Consider the following 13729-nt stretch of genomic DNA (forward strand, 5'->3'; position numbering starts at 1 on the left):
GAATGGCAGAGCTAGGACTATAACCTAGGTCTTTCTGACCTCATTGTCATTGTTCTTTCAACGTCACTATACTGCTTCTCTACTTAAATCATAGCCTTCTTCTTGATGAGTCAGGATCATAATGATGAACGTCAGTGATTGTGCTGTGCTGCAGAACAGTGGCGTCTTCAGAGGTTTATAGGTCACAGACTATGTTTGGGATTCTTCTGTCTATCGTGTTATAATGAGGCTATTGGGTCCTCTGCTGCTTACAGGTGTGACAGGCCCATTATATGTTCTGATATGCAACTTTTTATTTCTATATGGCATTATTTAAATTAATGTGTTAATGGCTTGCATTTCATGGAGGATTCAGTGAGCTCTGAGGGAAGTTTTGGGGGGCTTCTCTTTTGTGTCTTAAGTACATGAATGTTAACGGGTGTGCTTTGCAACTCAGAAACTCAGTTCTAGGCAATGTTCCATATATTGCTGAATAAATGAGATGAGGTATATTGTAAGTTCTATCAATCTGTAGCTCAGTGGACAGATTTTATAAATACACCATCAAACATTGACTGTTAAATGCAGAAAATATTTGTCCATATCTCCTTACCTACCACTACCTCTGCTCCAAATCTTACTCTTATCCTTGCCTGCCTTTAGGTGGGATGGCTATACAGCTCTCCTTCCCAGGACTACCCTGGATTAATACTTTTTATAGTTATATATAATTATTAATAGCACCCCTTTAATTGTTACAAGAATTAGAAGTGATAAAGTTTATGATCACCCTACCTTCATGGCAATGCTGATTGTGTGGGGCTCCCTCTGTGTGGGTCTGTTCATTGGAAAGCCAAACACTTTGAGCATTAAGACCTTGGTACTCAAGAGTAATTGTCAAGACTTTTTTCTTGCCCTCTTGTGTTTTAGAATTGGTTGGGCTGTGAGACAATTTTTTTCTTTAGAGACATAAGAGGGTACAGCATCTACTATTTTATGGGTTTTCAACATTTAAAAAATACTGTCAGATTTCCCTTACAGATTATGAAGATTTCTTAAGGACTGTGAGATAGGCACTAGGCAACCATTATTTTGAGCTGCTTTTGACTGCCTTCCAATTTATATTTATATAAGATGGCAACCTGATTTAGGCATTTAAAACAACAACAGAGCTAGAGCAGGGCTTAGGTCTTAAGGAAAGTGAATAATAATTCAGTAGCTTGGAGAGAGAGGGAAGAGGGGGAGGAAGAGGAAGTGGCAGGAGAAGAGGAAAAAGGAGGAGGAGGCAGAGGAAGAAGAGATGGAAGGATAGATTCAGGTTCTGCAGCCTGATGGCTCCTGGCATTACCAGATAGGCAAGCTCAGGTTCAGATTAGCCTGGATAGAATGAGAAGAATGGAGACCATGTGTTCACGATACCAGTTATCCTGATGACAACACACTTGTTTAATTCAGACTCAAACTATTTCAGAATATCCAGATCTATCTATACTGTTGTGTAAACATAAATGAGCTTGATGTTGTTTTCTTTGTTTTATGCAGCTAAATAAGTGATTGCACATAATTTTCAGGTTTTATCTACCACTCAAGACTGAAATGTGATGAAGTGCTGCAGAATGATGACTAAGAACTTGTGGCTAGAACCTATTAGGTCAGGTCCAGGTACTCCCCAGGGTGGCTACTTTCACACAACTTGCACATTTCAGAGATCAAGGGAGACAGGGCTCAGGTCACAAGGATCTCAGGAACATGAGCAGCAACAGTAACACCACTGCTGAGTGCCTTCTATGTGCCAGACACCATTCTAAGAGCTGTGCATGCCCTCTCACTACACCTCGGAGCAACCCTGAAACATAAGTATTGTGCTCTTCTGTGGACAAGGAAGTTAGCTTCAGAGAGTGTAAGTCACATTCCCAAGATCACCTGGCTGGATATGAACTCAGGTTTCTCTGGTTTCAAAGATGCTCTTTCTAAGGGGACCTTCTAAAGTCATTGCTAGAACTATAAACCTATTTTTATACTATAATTAAATTTGCAAACTGAATGACTTATTTTCCTCTTCTACCCTAGGAGGGAGTACTCTCTTGCCCTCCCTGAATGCTAGTATCTTAGACCACTCAGAAGACTCTTAACAATATCCTGCTTGGTGTTACAGCTATTGGTGTCCACTGTCTATTCCCCTTACTGGCTGTACTGTGTTCCTCCAAGAGTCTGAGGCCATGTCTTCTGCATCTTTGTTTTTCCATGACACCCATCCTTGCACACAGTAGCTATTCAAGAAATACTTGTTGAGTGAATGAGTGTCACATACTGTTAATACTAAAATGTACTTATTACAAAACTCACCTGAGCAAGATTAAGAGTAGCAGTTGTCTCCCTGGAAGATTGCTTCTCAGACATTAATGTGTAAATTCATTACTTGGGCATGGTGTAAAAACACAGGTTCTGATTCAGTGGGTCTGGAGTGGGGCTTGAGATTCTACATTTCTAACAAGCTCAGGTGATGCCCGTGCTGCTGGCCTGCTGCCCACACTTTGAGTAGTAAGGCCTTAGAATGAGAAAGTTAAGAAGAAAACTCTGGGGGACTCAGTTTTCTAAGCAGGGACCAAAGGGAATTCTTGGGAAATAGGAGGAGCATTTGCTTCAAAGGCAAATTTAGGTGGGATCTGTTCAAAAAGGCATGGGAAAAGGGATAGAAATTTGGGAGAATTTAGGAGACAGTTCTTTCAGTCAACAAGCATTTATTAAATGCCTACTCTGTACAAGTCACTGTGTGAGTCACACGAGGCACCATCATGCATGTTATTCCTAGGTCTTGCTGTGGATTGGAGACTACTGCTAGCTAGCTGTGTGTTCTCAAACTTGTGTGTGCACTGGAGTCACCTTGAGTGTTAAATCACCCTTTCCTGGGCCCCTTTGTAAGAGATTTCTGTGCAGCAGGTGGGAGTAGGGCCCATGATTTTGCATTTATAACCAGCTCACAGGTGAAGCCAAAGTTGCTGGTCTGAGGTCTGCACTTTGAGAACCACTGTTCGAGGGCAATGAACTTAATCTCTGAGGTTCCTTTCAGCTCAAAACCTGAGATCTATGTTACCCTGAACATAAACATGAAACTAGGTTAGCTGGCTAGAGACCTGGGTCAATTAACATAGTCGGTCACCTATGCTTTGTGGTCAGTGGGGACACCTGAAGGTATCTGCTAGTAAATAGCAAGCTTAGCTTTAATGAGGTAATTGGTTAAAATATACACAATTAGGAGCTACATACACAATGTCAGCTGTGGTCACCTATGGATGATTTTTTTCTTCATTTTTTTTATACATTATAAATTTAATATAATGAATAGATAATGGTTTTCTAAGTATAAAGCAAACTTTTTTGTATTTTATGTATTTTTTAAATTGAAGTATAGTTGATTTACAATGTGTTGGTTTCAGGTGTACAGCAAAGTGATTCAGTTATACATATATTCTTTTTCAGATTCTTTTCTATTATAGGTTATTACAAGATAGTGAATATAGTTACCTGTGCTATACAGTAGGTCCTTGTTGTTTATGTGTTTTATATATAGTAGTGTGTATCTGTTAATCCTAAACTCCTACTTTGTCCTCCTCCATTTTCTCCTTTGGTAACCGTTAAGTTTTTCTATGTCTGTCAGTCTGTTTCTGTTTTATAAATAAGTTAACTTGTATCTTTTTTTTTTTTTTTAAAGATTCCACATATAAGTGATATCATGTGATATTTGTCTCTCTTTTTGTGTTGTAAGTCAAGGTCCAGGATACCTGTTATGACCTTCACATCTACTTTTTCCATAAAAACATCCTTCAACTAAATGACATATGAACCAAAGTCATCTTTTTTCAAGTGTCTCTATTCATACCAAAGAAGGGCTCTTATTTTGATTTTTTTTTTGTTTTTTTTTAGCGATAAAGTCTTTGAAAGGCAGCTCTAACTAAAATAAAGACACACTGTAATTAAGTATTCTATAGTAAATCTTTCATTGAAGGGCAATTTGTATATAATTCTAAAGTACACTGCAGTCAGTAGGCATTAAATGTGCATGTGTATAGGTATGTGTGTCTGCATATGTATGTGTGTGTTTGATTGGATCATAAGGATATACTGTGAAATGATCAACTCTGTCTTCAGAGTTCTCATTGGTCTCTAACCTGTCTCCCCAGGAACTCATTAGTTGTGCCCTGGCCGTGCAGGTCCCTTTCCTCCCAGTCCCTGTCCCTAGTACACACACACACACACACTCTCCTGCTCTGAATCACCCTTTCTTTCAGCAAAGCTTCTGCTCTAATCAGAGCAGTATCTTTCCTTTTCCCACCAGAGAACACTAAACTGAAGGCCCCTGACAGGCCATTTCTACCTACTTATCCTGCATCCATCAAAAACACCTGGTACAGGGCTTGGTTAATGTTTCTTTCTTTTTTTTTTTTTTTAAATTGAAGTATAGTCAGTTTACAATGTGTCAATTTCTGGTGTACAGCATAATGTTTCAGTCATACATATACAAATATTCGTTTTCATATTTCTTTTTTGAACACTTTGCTTTTTTGGGTCGGGGAGGTAATTAGATTTATTTATTTATTTATCTTTAATAGGAGTACTGGGGTTTGAACCCAGGGCCTTGTGCATAGTATGCACATGCTCTGCCACTGAGCTATACTCTCCCCCTACTGGGTAATGTTTCTTGAATGACTGCCATTAGCTTTTGTCACTACCCCCCACCCCCTACCCCAGCAGACACTTGCTCTCACTGTCTTCTCGGCAGGTCTTTTTCCCTCCCTTCATAAGGTCTTTTGAGGCTGCTTCAGCCTTCTCTGGAGCGCTCCTTTCCCTGAACCACTACTGCATTGAAATCCCCACCCTACAGGTTAACATATGTACTCTGATATTTTTTGTGCAGATTTTGACCTCCCAACCAGATTACAAATTCTGGCTAGATTTTAAAACTCTGTTTCCCACAGTTTCAGAGCAACAGTGTAATTCTGAGGTTAATTTCTGAATGCTCTCACCACTTTTATTTTCTGGAACAAATTCTTCATATATGTTAATGACTGTTAATGACCTGATGCCGCCTTCTCTCTATTATGATATATAAACATAAGTGTAACACATATTACAGCCCCTTCTCCCCATCAGCCCTGCTGGTTTAACCCCCTCTGGAGGCTCTCCTCCTCCTCAGGTAAAGCGGGCCCGGGCCCATGCGCAGCTCCTGTTCAGTCTGTCATCCTATCTTACACTTCCTTCCAGCTCTGGGGCCCCCAGACCTATGCCCGCTGCCTGGTGTCTCCCCTCCCCTTCCCCCTCTCCTGCTTTGCCTGTCTCTGGTCCTTCAGGTCTCCTAAGTGCTTGACAAACATCCCTACCCTGTGCGAACACTTCGCTTTTAATTTAAGTTGTGTTGTTTCTTGTCTAATTCCCATCTACATTTTAAGTGGCTTTAGGATGGAAACAGTTTATAATTCATTTGTCACTTTTTTGGGAGGGAAGCATAAAGAAAAGTGTTTCGCGCATAAGTTCTTAATAAACATTTCTTTAGTACTGGATATGCAAATAATTCTTTGTCCCAAATGAGTGACTTTTTAATGTGGTATATCAAGCGCTTCAGCAAGTCCATTAGAGGACATACTTTAGAGGTGGGGGGACTGTTTTTCTTAAATCCCACTGGGAGGAGATTATCTGTGCCTTGATCCAATCTTGGGTATCTTTCAACCAAACTGCAGAGGAGAGGAAGAGAGAAAATATCTCTTCCTTCCAGTCCTTGCCTTCTCACAAATGGATACAAACCTTCCATAGGGTGTGGTAATTTGGAATCTGCAACATTGGAACTGGTGGCTTATTATTCTCAGGAAATTATGGTTAAGGGAAATGAAAGTGGCTCTGATTGCTGGCGTTAAAGCGTACATGTCTACAATCAGCGCACATCCCAGAATCTTCACCCCATCTTCATCTCTACTTAATGTGGCCCCTAAGGCAAAAGCTGTTTATCATTATACTTCAGCCCCCTCAGATTGACTATTACTTAGGGTTGTCCAGTCAAAGAACTCTGTGCCAGGAAAAACGAGGAGACGTGGGTTGCAGCTCTAGCTTTGATTCTAGCTTTAGGATTAAGGGGGTCTTTCCCTACTTTGGGTCCCATTTAACAAATCTCCCAGTAGAAAAAGTAGGACTGCATTATCTTGCTACAGTGCCTTCAAATTTTCCTCCTGATACTCATTTTAACCTGATTTCACTGAAACAAAAAGGGAGAAAAGAGTAAGAGAGAGAAAAGAAAAATAGTAGGGGTGTTTGGTAAAATCATGGTTTGTGGATTTATGTGTGATGGTGATTTTGTCTCAGGAACTACATTCCCTAGAAGTGACAAGTGCAGATTCCATTGATGTGATCCAGCAGGCTCCTCCCACTGGACTGGGGATCCTCTAGATCAGCACATTGTTTGGGAAAAAGCAGGAGTAATCTCAGAGGGTGATTTGTGAGAAATGAAGACAATTGGTTTAAATTAACTCACTTTGTTCATCCTTTTTGTCACCCCCCCATTCATATCAGCCTGCTCAAAAGTTGTTATTCCAGTGTACTTTAAAACAATATCTGAATTTCTAGGTAATTAAACAGTAGAGATCATTTTAATCTCTTCACTGGTATATTAGTTTTTGATCACTGGAAAAGGCCAGCTGACTTTTCATTTTCTAATTTACATGGCATCTACCAATGGGAATGTGTTCTCTAGGCAAAACCACAGGGAGTCTTAAAACACTGCATTTTAAATAATAACCTTTGCCAGAACAATAATCTTCACTGCCCTAAAACACTATTGGTTTTATCCTAGAATTATTTAGTTTAATTACTTTTAAAAGTGCCATATGTGTTCCTTGCTGGAAAAAAAAATCAGAAATTATAGTTAAGTAAAAAGTATATAACACCCATCCATGTAGACAACCGCTTTAACATGTTTCTCTCTCCCTATCAGACTTCTACATTTATTATATATATATATATGTGACTTTTACATTTATTATATAAATGTGACTGCACTGTTCTACTATCCTTCAACTTCCTTTTTTTCATATTAGTGTTTCACTAATATCTTTCTATGTCAGTACATACAGATCCTCCAAAAGTTCCAGATTTGGAGTGAGACATCTTATGTTTGGGGCCACTTAACCTCTCTATATCTACGTCAAAGCATTGTTGAAAGGATTGGATGAGATACTGCATTTAAGTCAGTTTTGCCAGTGGAACTCAATAAAGGTTAATATCTGTATTATCTATCTTAATGGCTATATAATATTCCATTACATGGAAGCATTGTGATCTATTGAACCATTTACTTACTGATGGACATTTCATACCCCCTCCCTTTATGTGCAATTATAAACACAAAATACCACTCTGGACATCCTTTTACACACAAAATTGACAGTGTGTACAATTATTTCCTTGGCATAAACTCTTGTAAGTAGAATTGCTGGGATACAGGGTATCTGCATTTTAAATGTACATATTGATGGATTTCTCCCTAAGAAATGCTGTAGCCATCTGAACTCCCGCCAACAACTTTTCTTTCAATTTTTCTTACTGTTTTTTGCTGTATACAAGTTTATTGCTATTATTTTGTCATAAAGTTAAAGCTTTCAGAAATTTCCTTTATAGTTTCTGGCCTTTATTTAACCTTAGCCAGGTTAAATAAATATTCTCATATAATTCCTTTTAGTGATTTTATAGTTTGAAAAAAGTCACAGCTAAGTTAATACATAAATATATTTTTATGTATGGTTTGAGGTAGACAAAAATTAATGAAAATTTATGGGATCTTTTTTCATAGTGATTGGTGTGGGACACATGTATGTATGAGGTATATATACCTCAGCATACAATACCTTGTGTGGTAATATTCTGAAGCTTGCTTTCACTCAGTGATATGTTTCGGAGATCTTTTTTGTACCAGTACAGAGAGATCTATCTCATGCTTCCCTACTTACACATCATACTCATAGTATGATTCCTGAATAGTTTATTTGACCAGTCCCCTGCTGATGGCCATTTATTATTTCCAAGTTTTTTCACTATTCAACTAGTGCTGCATCCTTGTACCTGCTGTGCACATGTGCTGAAGTTTGTCAGGGAGAAGTGGAGAAAAGTGGAATTGCTGGATCGTGGGCAATGCATGTATTTCATTTTAACAGACACTGCAAAAATTGGCTTCTAAATTGGCTTACCAATTTTACATTCATACCAGTAGTGTATGAGAGCAACCCTATCTATTTAAAATCTCACTTTTACCAATACCAAATTCATAGGCTCTGTTTCAGGATTCTATTTGTTCTACTGCTGTGTCTGTTTGGGTGGAATTTGGGAGATCAATGAGCCAGGGCAGGCCTAAAAGCCAAGTGATAGTTTCTGCTTTTTCAAATCACATAAGACAATTTTCCTCCCCTATAATCAGTTCCAAAAATGCTTGGATGAGCTTTGGTGGAGGATTTTCTTCCCTTCTTTCCTGCAAAGGTGTTAGATTTTTAAAAGAACTATTTGGGGGAACACTTTAAACTATTTAAAGGCATAGCTGCTCTAACTTTGACTAAAGCAAGGAGAGAGGAATTGGGGAGAGAGTAAAGTACTTCTCTGTGTGTCTCTTTAAAGTGAATTCTACCTCACTGTAAGGTAGGAAAATACGTAGGGTATCAAGGTTTCTTAGTTCTTTATGTGCTCCTGTGATAACCGTCACTTCCCCCTTTATCCTCTGCCAGGGGCCAAATCCGAGGAATACTGGTAGGAAGAAAAGCTCTCTCATCACTGCTGCTGCTGCTTTGCTTATTTTCTCCCCTCGGAGGTTCGGAGAGTAATTTAGACTATAGGACACTGCAGTTTCAGAGTGAACAGCACCAGAACTGGGGACCGAGGGGATACACATCCCTAGAATATGCACTGTTTAATTAGTGAAGCTTTACAACATACTTTGACACCTGGTAGAACAAGTCCTTTCTCAAATTTCTTTCTTAATATTTTTTTAGACTTTGATCACACATTTATTCTTCCAAATAAACTTTCGAATTAGTCTATTAGGTTAAAAATGGTATTAGCATTTTAATTTTATTTATATTACATACACACATTTACTTGGAAAGAATTTATTTATCATAGAGCATCTCTTAATCAGAAGAATGACATATGTTTCTATTTTTTAAATCTTCTTTTGTGTTCTTTAGTAGAGATTTAGAGTTGTGTTTATACATGTCTTTTTTCCTAATTTTATTCTGTCCTCATTTAAAAAAAAAGGTTTGTTGAAAATATTAATTAACTATAATAAATATTCCCAAACTCAAATGGTTTCTCTCTCTCACACACACACACACAGACACACACACACATTTGGTGGTTGTGCTGAGTATGGCTAGCAGAAATCATTAGAACTTTATCTTATAGTCATCTGAAAAAAACTGTTTCTAGATCCTTTCACCATTGGAGTAGAGTTCCAAATTCTCTGTCCCATGGGAAAATATTATTTAATATCTTGGCTATCTCTAACATTCATTTATGTGAAAAAAACTGGTTTTAAGTCACTTATAAATGATAGACATTCTCATAATGATTTTCTTTAATGAAAGGAGGTTTAGAATAGGATTATTAATGTGTCATTAGCCACATTAAAAATATTCCCATGAGATCAATTGATTAATCTGTCTCTCAATATTTCATTATATCACATATCATATAGAAAAGGAACAAATGCCTCTTGTGGGTTATGGCATTATGAATGATATCATTTTCTTCTTTATAATATTAAATACTTTCTAAATTATTTTTTAAATGTTTCAAAATGTCACCAGAACAGAAATCCCTTTTATCCCACATTTCATCCTTCTCCCCAAGGCGTTTTGATGAAATGACTCCCTAATAGCACCAAATCTCAAGATGGTTCCTTGTAGTTTTCATGTTGCTGTTGTTTCTTTCTCATCACTGTGAGTAAAATGACAATAGTCCGTATTCTTCCTGGAGACCCACTGTGGAACAAAGGTCACCCCAGATTCAATAAATCCTTATTCTAAAGAGATGTAGAAGCTGGGTTATAGTCCTATCCAGAGCCTAGAACCTGGATATCCAGAGTTGACTGGACAACCTCATAGTATTTTTAAAATTTGGGACTGAATTGCTTCTCTACCAACTGGGGTTGTTTGGAACCTCATAGGTAGTGTCTGGCTAGGAGAGGCTGCCCTTGGGATAACCATGGACTCCCTGAACCTTATGGTGGCCTTGGATACTTTATTTAAGTGGGATCAGAAGTCACAATAACCTAAAAGCCACTGTAAACTGAGGCCAAACCAAATGAATCGAGTTGGAAACCCAGAAGAATAGTCAACAGAAAGGTCATTGTTTGGAACTTCTGACAACTTTTAAAGGTTTGGTTGGCTCTCATTTGCTGGTTCATGGGCCCTCCTGGGAAATCTTTTAAGAATTAACATGGGTTTAAAGAGGTGGGGTAATTAAGATAAAATGTCAGTAAGAGAAACAAAACAGAAGGTAAGGAGAATTAGGAATCAGACTTGATTTTTTTTTTTTTTTTTTTTGGTCTCTCACCATGAATTTAAAATTAGGAGTTACCATTTAGTTAATTTCAAGAATAACTCGGGTATTAGGGATTTGAAGGAGATACAGTTTCTCTTGCTTTATTACAAGAGTTCAATTCAAGTTCTTTTAAATCTATAAAAGTCAGTATGAAGTATATGTATTATGTGACAGTTCCATCTAAAGTATCTTGTATAGAATATAGGGCAGATACAATGGAGCGGCCAAGCACATGTAATTTACCCCACAAATATAAAGCACTTCCACATTGATTTTTTGCAGTTTTCTAGCCCCCAGTCACTGAACAGAGGAAAAATGGCTTACTTTCATAGCGCAGTGATACTTAACGGCTACAAAACGTTCATCTTAGTGCTCTCTAATTCAGGACTGTCTTTTTGTTACCTTTCTTGATGGGCTTTTTTTTTTTTAGGTCATTTAAAAAAATACTTGTCTTCTCTAAAATGTTATGACAAGAAAATAAAATGGTTTTGAAAATGTTCTGATTTGTTGATTAATTTTGCCCCTAAAATTATATTATACTAGTGTTGTTTTTAATGCTTTAACTATTTCCAAATGCAATTATCTCGAAATAACTATGAATAGAAAATTGTATATAACTGAAAAGACAGGCTTTCATAATGTATTAAAGTACCTAATTTAGTAACTAAGAATAAAAAGGACACACAGAAACCATTTTTGAGATTGTAATTATAAGTTAAGTCACTATTAAAATGACATGCATATATATTTCCAGTTTAAAATAATTAAAGCTTTCCCCCCCAAATGCTTTCACTCACAAGAGCAGACAGTTGTGAACTTATGAGTTCATATATACACAAAAAAATATTCCATGGGTTTACCTACCATACATAACAAAAAAGGATCTATCTGAATTGTTCAGAGCAGTGTAAACAAGTGATATTTGATTCCCTGCACCTCACCACCCTCACCAAATGCACATTTGCTTACATTTTAACCAGGGTAGCCGACTGTGAAATACGGTCAGATTAATGTTGAAAACCAAACAATAAGAGAGCAACGATACTTAAACATAACCCAGCCTTAGGGATGTTGTATGTCTTTAGCTGTAGCTGCCCCCTCCCATTTTATTTACTCATAAGTATCATTAATACCAAAGATATATAACCTTTGGTGCCAATATGTCACTTTCTCTCTTCAAGTCTTTAGTAGTTGCATGCTTATCTATTTCAGTCAAATGTATTTCTTATCAAAAAAAAAAAAAAAGAGTGAGAGACCTGACAATACAGTGTTATCGAATTTTTTCAGCTGAGACCCACATGTCATTCAGCATTCAGACATGCTTGCGCTTGATTGATGGATGGGTTTGTGACAAATAAAACTAGGATCAACAGCTTTGCACCTTTTCCCCCATCAGAGACCAGAGTAAAGCATAACTCTGTAACAATAGTGGGATTAGGGATGCATTAGCTCTCCATCGACCAAAACCATCCATTCCCATCAATACTTTGCACGTAATAACCTGAAGCTATGATAAGGAAACAAAAGAAGGAGAAAAGGGACAGGAGAAAACAAATCAATAAAAGAAGGGAATGTCTGAAAGATGCACTGTCCAAATGAAGATTTTTTTCCCCTTGCATTGCTGGGCTAATGTCTCTGAATGTGGAAACAATATCTTACCCAGAGTTTTGATGGGGGAACAGATTGGTACTTTGTTTAAACACAGGTTTGGCATCTGCGGATTGATATTTAGACTAGGTTTTTATCTCATGTCAAAAGCAGCATTATAGTATTTACTGTTAACTCGTACCTCTAAAATTTCTCTTAAAGAGAGGAGGTGTTTTCACCTGAATGATTCAGACTCTGTGGGGCCGATTCTGGGATGATTAGAACACTCTCCTGTGGAGGCAGTTTTAATGTCCAAATGCTTAGTGCAGTCACAAACATTCCCTTCAACGTGGGTTTGTATGAAGAATCTTAATTGACCTGTTTACTTAGATTCACACAAAGCATATTTTTATCTCTTATCAGACATGGGCTAATATCCCTTTTATGAAAACTAGTACGTCTCCTAGCAGAGTCTCACTCTCTGGGTAGAATTTTTTGGTAAAATCTTTCCACATAAAAATTTATCTTCATTTTCAATTCATAGAATATTATGATGATAATTTCATCCTTTTCCCCTACAAACAATGGACCGTTAAGCTTATTTATTCAGGTTTTTTGTTCCTTTTCTTTAGAGAGCTTTTGATTTTTGTATTACCTATCATATTTGCCCTAATTTACAATTTATTCTAATTGGCCATTGAATGGGCCAGTATGGTTTTCTCCTGGTGAGGATGAACATTAGTGATATTTGTTCTCCTCTGAAGAAGAGGTGTGAAGGGAGGGAAAACCCAAGTTCTAATTGTGGAGCCACTGGTCTTGGGAAAGGCACTTCATCATTTTGCTTCAGTTTTCACACTTAGAATAAGAAGAGAATTACATTGTCTAATTCATCATTATCATCACTACCATTATTAATATTATCATTATTTTGCATTGACTTGCTGTAGAGCTTCATTTTCTTAGTTAAAGTTTGCAAAGTATTGAGAAGAAAAAAGCCATTTTGTTCCATCCTCTTTTTCTAGTTCTGTGGGAAGATGGAGTCCCTTACCTTTATTCTAACAGAAGTAGAAGGAAAAGAGAGAAACTGCCCCAGATCCAAACAAGTGTGTACGAGATTCTTAGGACAGCCAACCGTTGCTTTTAAACTATAGAGCAGGGAAACCAAGAGATTAAAAGAATTTCCGGATTGAAAAAAAATTTTTAGGGATGCTCTACTGTTTTATTGTAGAATAAATTCTTGTTTTATTCCTTGAGCTCAAGTCTTATTTCAGGCAATAAAAGTCAACTATATGTGATTATAAAATCTACTGAATGTGTAAAGGCAGATCTTAGCTTCTATTATTGAAAGTCATGGGTGTGGTAGTCAGGAAATGTGGTGTTTCTATAATTATAAAGAGAACAACAGCATTTTAATTATGATTTTAGAAGTTTTCTTTGGGCCTAAAATGGTTAAAATTATTAAAGCCACATACATCTGACATTTCAGGTCATATAACTTTATATATCATCATAGCTGACACTTTCTCTGAAAATTTCTGTCTGAACTGAAAACCTTTTAGGTAACAAACCTGATTAAAGGCATATGGTCCAC

At 37.3% G+C, this 13729-nt stretch overlaps 2 long non-coding RNA genes and 1 other non-coding gene across 7 annotated transcripts in view; 1 reads left to right on the forward strand and 2 right to left on the reverse strand.

Moving 5' to 3' along the window:
• LOC123614783 (uncharacterized) overlaps positions 1-13729 on the reverse strand; it is a 654335-nt gene that overhangs the window by 76737 nt on the left and 563869 nt on the right. The gene's annotated exons all lie outside the window — the stretch shown is intronic.
• LOC105063334 (uncharacterized) overlaps positions 1-13729 on the forward strand; it is a 121523-nt gene that overhangs the window by 32336 nt on the left and 75458 nt on the right. The gene's annotated exons all lie outside the window — the stretch shown is intronic.
• Positions 4587-4660, reverse strand: TRNAS-ACU (transfer RNA serine (anticodon ACU)). The gene has a single exon. It is a non-coding gene; the product is annotated as a tRNA-Ser (tRNA).

The sequence above is a fragment of the Camelus bactrianus genome, chromosome 1 (genome assembly GCF_048773025.1).
Source record: "Camelus bactrianus isolate YW-2024 breed Bactrian camel chromosome 1, ASM4877302v1, whole genome shotgun sequence".
Taxonomy (NCBI): domain Eukaryota; kingdom Metazoa; phylum Chordata; class Mammalia; order Artiodactyla; family Camelidae; genus Camelus; species Camelus bactrianus.